Source organism: Bos indicus, chromosome 13, assembly GCF_029378745.1.
Source record: "Bos indicus isolate NIAB-ARS_2022 breed Sahiwal x Tharparkar chromosome 13, NIAB-ARS_B.indTharparkar_mat_pri_1.0, whole genome shotgun sequence".
NCBI classification, from domain to species: domain Eukaryota; kingdom Metazoa; phylum Chordata; class Mammalia; order Artiodactyla; family Bovidae; genus Bos; species Bos indicus.
The window spans coordinates 58,505,982-58,512,394 of NC_091772.1; the positions used below are offsets into that span (position 1 = coordinate 58,505,982).

Sequence of the window (6,413 nt, forward strand, 5' to 3'; positions counted from 1 at the left end):
GACTGGTGTCCTTATAAGGCCACTTTGGGACTTCCCTTGTGGGCCAGCGGTTAAGGCTCCCCACATCCACTGCCTTGGGCACAGGTTCAATCCCTGGCCAGCAAATAAATAAATACTCAGATAACATTTTTTTTAATCCTTTAAAAAAAAAGAAGAGAAGTCCACCTGAAGACAGCAGAGATTGGCGTGGCTTCTATAAACGAAGGACGCCAAGGGGTGTCGGCAATCACTGGAAGCCAGGATAAAGGCCCCTGAGCCCCAGAAGCACTCTGCTGCTGATGCCCTAATCTTGATCTTCTGGCCTCCAAAGCCATGAGAAAATATATTTCGGTTGCTTTCAGTCCCCAGAAGCAAGGACTCTTTTGCATGCCCTCACTCCTGCCCACAGTGGCTGATGAAATACAGAGGTGTGTGGTCCAGCATTGGAAAAACAGCATTCCAAACCTTTCGCATTCATTTCCCGGGGCTGCCCGAACAAATTATCACAAATTTGGTGGCTTCCAGTAAGAGAAATTCTTCCTCTCACTGCCCTGGGGACCAGAAGTCTGAAATCAGTAAGTATCACAGGGATGAAACCAAAGTGTCCTGGGGGCTGGGCTCCCTCCAGAGCCTTGGGCAAATGGGTTCCTGCCCTTCCAGCTTCTGGTTGCCATGCTGTGCTGCAGCTTGTTTCTGAATCACTCCAATCTCTACCTCTGAGGTCACATGCATTCTCTCTGAGTGTCACCTCTCCCTCTGCCTCTTGTGACACCTGTGATTATGCTGGGCCTACCTGGATAACCCACACTAACTATCCCATCTCGAGATCCTTAACTTCCTCATATCTGCAAAGAGTGGATGGTTAAGTGACATGATTTCCAACAAGGTGCATGGCTGGCATCCCTTAATCAGATGACCATCCTGGAATCCCCCACAGCCACATTCTAGCACAGATCTGTGAGGGGCCCTACCCCAAAGGCCTAGGAAGAAAAAGTGATTCCTGGGAGCCAGCAAAGGTCCACTTGGAATAGAGAGCTCACTGCCATCTTCCACCAGGAGACCTGATGGGCCTTGGGAATGTGGGGAGTGGGGAACACGAGGCAAGCTAGGCGTCTTCGCCCCTAGGACACAGCACCAGCTCAGCTCTTACCCAGGATGGTCTCATCTTTTGATTTATCAGGAACAGTCAGAAATGCAGGTTTGTTAAGGTGAAATATCCTCATTGTTAAATAAGTAACTAACTTAAAAAAATTTAAAGCGTCTGTAAATCAAGCAAGACACATCCAATAGGTAGCACCAGTTCCCAACGTCTCGTGTTGACTGGGTCTATTAGAACCCAGCCAGCATTTAGGAAGGTCATCTCTGGAGCAGTCCAGGAGGAGAGTTAACAGCTGAGGCCTTGGCGACAGATGGACTCAGGTTCAAATCCATCTTTCACCAGCTGTGTGAACCTCAGGCAAGCTACAATTTCCAAGCCTCAGTGTTCTTATCCATAATATGGGGTGATAAAATGAACCTCCCCAGGATTGGGATTAACATATACTCACTACTATATATAAAATAAGTAACTAATAAGGGCCTACTAGGTAGCACAGGCAAAGAAGGAAATGGCACCCCACTCCAGTACTCTTGCCTGGAAAATCCCATGGACGGAGGAGCCTGGTGGGCTGCAGTCCATGGGGTCGCTAAGAGTCGGACACAACTGAGCGACTTCACTTTCACTTTTCACTTACATGCATTGGAGAAAAAAATGACAACCCACTCCAGTGTTCTTGCCTGGAGAATCCCAGGGACGGGGGAGCCTGGTGGGTTGCTGTCTATGGGGTCGCATAGAGTCGGACACGACTGAAGCGACTTAGCAGCAGCAGGGAACTCTACTCAATACTCTGTAATGGCCTATATAGGGAAAGAATCTTAAAAAAAGAGTTGATATAATTTTATGTACAATTGATTCACTTTGCTGTACAGCAGAAGCTAACACAACATTGCAAAGCAGCTATACTCCAATAAAAAAGTTTTTAATTAAAACAATTAAAATTAATTAAAAAATAAAATCAACCTCCCTGGGCTGTTGGAAAGCTCACATTGATATGGTACAGGTATAAAGCCCCCAGCACAGGGCCTCCCACAGTGAATGTGCTATAAGGGTTAGGAGTAATTGTTGTTGTGTTTCTGAGATGCATTCTTTTGCATATTTTAATCATTCATAGCCTGGGTCAGGAAGATCCCCTGGAGGAGGAAATGGCAACCTGCTCCAGTATTCTTGCCTGGGAAATCCCATGGACTGTGGAGCCTGGCGGGCTACAGTCCAGCGGGTGGCAAAGAGTAGGACACAACTGAGCAACTGAGCACACACACAATCATTCACACATTTGGCTGCAACCTACAATCACTGTGTACATTTAAAATCTGATCTGAACCCCTCCACTCCCTCAAAGATGTTCTTCAATAGTTTGTGTGACTTTAAAAAGATCGGATACCTTCCTGTTCAAGATGTGGAAATGAAGATCATGTTAGGAGAGATCAAGGACTTAAGACCCAGCTGGGGAGACGAGTGTCCAGGAAGAAGCTGGGGCTTTCCCTGCTCTGAGATCTGTCCTGTTCAGAGTCTCAACAGTCACTCAGATGAAGTTCATGCTTGTGAAATCTGCAAGTGATCCCAAGGGGGAGGGGAGCTCTGGGACGGGTGTGTGAACGTCCAGGGTTCAATGTCAGTGGTCAGAAAGGAACAGCAACTGTGAGTTCTGGCACTCAACTTCCTTAGGTCAGTTCCAAAAGTCAAGCGTGACGTCACTAGGAGAGTGCAATTAAAACAGCGGCAATGTGGAGTGTCGGCGTGGCTGTGAAATCCCGGCAAGACTCATGTGACTGCTTCTGGGAGTACACATTGGTACAACCAGCTCAGGAGACTGTTTGGCAATAAACACAGGCCCACCTCTGACCCACATCCCCACTCATGGCAATGACCCCAGGTTAATGAGTGCATGTATGCGGTGAGCACACGGAGACGGTTCCAGTTCCCCACAGCAGCCCTGCCTGTAATGCCAACAGCTGAAAACAACCAAAATGAACAGGAGAATCAACATGAGAACCGTGGTGTGTTACAACTGCTACAGAGCAATGAAAAGAAACAAACCACGATTACACCAATGAGGATGAGGCTCCCAGACTTAATGGTGAGTGAAAAGGTCAGACACAAAAGAGTGTGTACTGAAGGATCCTGTTTATATGATGTCTGAAAACAAGTGAAGCATATCCTCAGAGGAAGAAGGTAGAATGACCGCTACCCCTGCAAGGGAGTGGGGTGGGTGGTAACCAGGATGGGACTGAAGGGAACTTTTTGAACTGGTGGGTGGTGGTTACATGAATGTGCATGCTCAGTCTCTAAGTCGAGTCCAACTCTTTGCGATCCCTTGGACTAGAGCCCACCAAGCTCTTCTGTCCACGGAATTTCCCAGGCACGAATAATAGAGTGGGTTGCCATGCCTGGGTTGCCGTGCCCTCCTCCAGGAGATCATCTCAGACCAGGGGTTGAACTCCCGTCTCCTACAGATTCTTTACCACTGGGCCACTGGGGAAGAAGTGTTTACGTAGGTGTACACAACATAAAAGGTCATTCAGCTATAGACTTTGGATCTGTGCACTTTGCTCTAGATATATGTTCTATCATAACAGACAAAAAGTTAAGTGTGGAGAGCCAGCAGATAGATGTAGAGCACGTAGCTGGGTAGGATCTGTGAACCAGAACTCCCAAGGAAGTATAGACCATGCCTGTCGGTGCCTTCCCCTGGGTGCAGCTGGAAACTCTTCTTACTCTGTCCTGCAATAGGAGGCAGACCTCCTATTGCAACATGCAGATCTGCAGGACATTACAGGACTGGGGACCACCCATGGGAGCAGGGCCCACTCCATGGGGTGTGTAGGAGTGCAGTTAGAAGGAATTTTTGAACTCTGCAGTCATCCCCTTGACACTCTCACTAAGTTTTGAACCAGGGGCACTACATTTTTAGTTTGCACTGGGCTCCACAAATTATGTAACACATCTTGAATGGGAAGCTGTTATGTGTATCTGGGTCCTTGATTTCTGAAGGGCTGTTCCATGGAAAGAGAAGCACACATTTGGTGTCAGGAGTATGAAGTTAAGGAAGTTATAGAGCAACTGAGACTCGGCTAGATGTAAGGAAGAACTTCCTGCCAGTGCCAGTGCCTCCTAAAGAAAGATCAGCAGCCTGTTTGATGAACACCGACTGAGTGCCAAGCATCTTCCCTGCATCATCTGACTCTTCACAATAACCCTGTGATCAGGGACTATTGTTATCCCCATTTTGCAGAAGAGGAAACAGAAGCAGGTTGTTATGGTTGAGCAACACTCAGTGGTTGGCAGTGAAGCTGGGATTCAAATCCAGGGTTAACTAAGCCAGCGTTGGCATTCACTGCCAGAGTTTTCAGAAATTCCAGCTGAGGGCTGCACAACCTCAGGAGCCAGTGGAGGGCCTTTCAGCTTTGGGAGGTGCAGAACTTCAGGGCTCAAGGTGGAAATTCCCACCTGAGTGCCAGCCGAGGGAGACTGGTCTTCAGGTGCTGGGCCTCATCTGGGGCCTGCCTTCATGGTTAAACAAGGGGCTAGAGACTCAGATGCTGGTAGGGACATGTTAATAAAGGCAGACACATGTGATACAATATAGAGGGGTGGACACCGTGGCAATTTAGAAAATTTTAGAAAAATTGTAACAAACATTAGGCAGGCAAAACCTAAAGCACTTCTGCAGGCTGCCCACAGATCACCATTTAGTGGTTGCTGGTTTAGACTACCAGCCCCATGAGGGTCTGTCATCAATGTACCCATGGCCCAGCCCAGCACAGGGCCTGACATGCCCCAAAGGCAGCCTCTCTGTTCACCCCTCTCTGACCTCTGCTACACAGCAAAGCTGGGCTATTCTGCACAGGGCAGGATGCCAGCTCACCTGGCTATGCCACGCACACCTGATTGCTACTTCCTCCCTTTTCTCTGGATTCCCAGGAGCACAGGGATGATTTACGAGAATTTTCTTAGGAAAGAAAGACAAGTACTGGATAAATACTGGGATGGCACAGTGGTTAAGATCAGGGCCTCTTGAATCTAACCCTATCACCACCTAGCTATAGGATCTTAGAAAATACCTGGCCTCCCATTGCTTTGGTTTTCCATATCTGTAGAATGGGAATAATAATAGTACTTAACCTACTTTTTTTATGACATAAGACATGTAATTTTGTAACCATTAAATGAATAATACATAGCTAGTGCCCAGAACGCATTTAATAGTCATTTAATCAATGATAAAATCAATTGTTCTTTATTCCGCAAATAGCTACCATTTGTCAAACCGACTACGTGGCAAGCACTGTGCCAAAAACTGGTCTTTGAAGTAATTATTCCACAAGTACAGACTGAACATGAACGTGGGGCGAACACTTCACAAGGCACAGGGTATCTCCTCATCACTCACTGTCCCGTGAAGCTCACATCTTCTTAGAGGAACAGAGTAAGAGCTATGGAGAAGAGCAGCATGGAGGTAGCGATAAACCACTTGCTGGAAATTACACAGAAGCGTGGATTTTTTGGGTGTCTCTCATGGGCCCTGCCTGGCAACACGGTAGATGGTAGCAAACATCAGTCCAGTGAACGAATACCACTGGATACTCACAAGATCCTATAAGGTACCTGCTGATACAAACAGCTGCGGTGAGGCTGAGCACCAGGCCCACGTCGCAGGAGGCATGGAGGGTGGCACCCATGCACACCCTCCAGGGTAGAGCGCTCTCTCCCCTAAGGCTCAGTCGCTGCCACCGCCCTTCCCTTGTGCCACCACGTGGATTTAAAACCCACGCGGCCACCCGGCTCCTGCCCCTCTTCCGCCATTGGGCAAGGCCGCCCGCACTTGTGTCCAATCGAATAGGGGCCCCCAGAATGCAAACTTGGGATTGGCTCGTCCGCTGTGTCATTTCGTGCTGCTTCTGACGTCAGCGGTGTCTGGCACCCCCGCCTCTTCCGCGTCTTAACTGGAGTTAAAGGAGCCGCACGGGAGAAGACGTGCATGTTGCTTCAGAGGCACTTTCAAGTAACCTTTAAATGTTTTTTTAAAAATAACGTTAATTGTAAAAAATACAGCAAACCATATAAGAGAAATGTTAATTTCACTTAATCCATTACATAAAACTAGCTGCTGTTAACATTTTGGCATGTATCATTTAGTCTTTTTTCCTAATAATATAATTTTATTTGTACAAAACTGGGATCAGTTTTGAAGCCCATTTTAAAATTTACTTTAAAAGAAGTCCAAGAAGGGCTTCTTTCTATATTGTCAAATAATCTTTGAAAGCATGTTTTAAACAGTTGTGTTATATTTGATCTTCCTGATTCAACCAATCCCTTATATTTTTTTCTTAATTTC

General features: G+C 47.1%; 1 long non-coding RNA gene across 1 annotated transcript; it reads left to right on the forward strand.

The window, feature by feature from the left end:
• Positions 1-2,827: 2,827 nt before the first annotated feature.
• On the forward strand, positions 2,828-6,194 carry LOC109567300 (uncharacterized). The gene is made up of 2 exons (XR_002182001.2): positions 2,828-3,155; positions 5,331-6,194. It is a non-coding gene; the product is annotated as an uncharacterized lncRNA (long non-coding RNA).
• Positions 6,195-6,413: the final 219 nt, after the last annotated feature.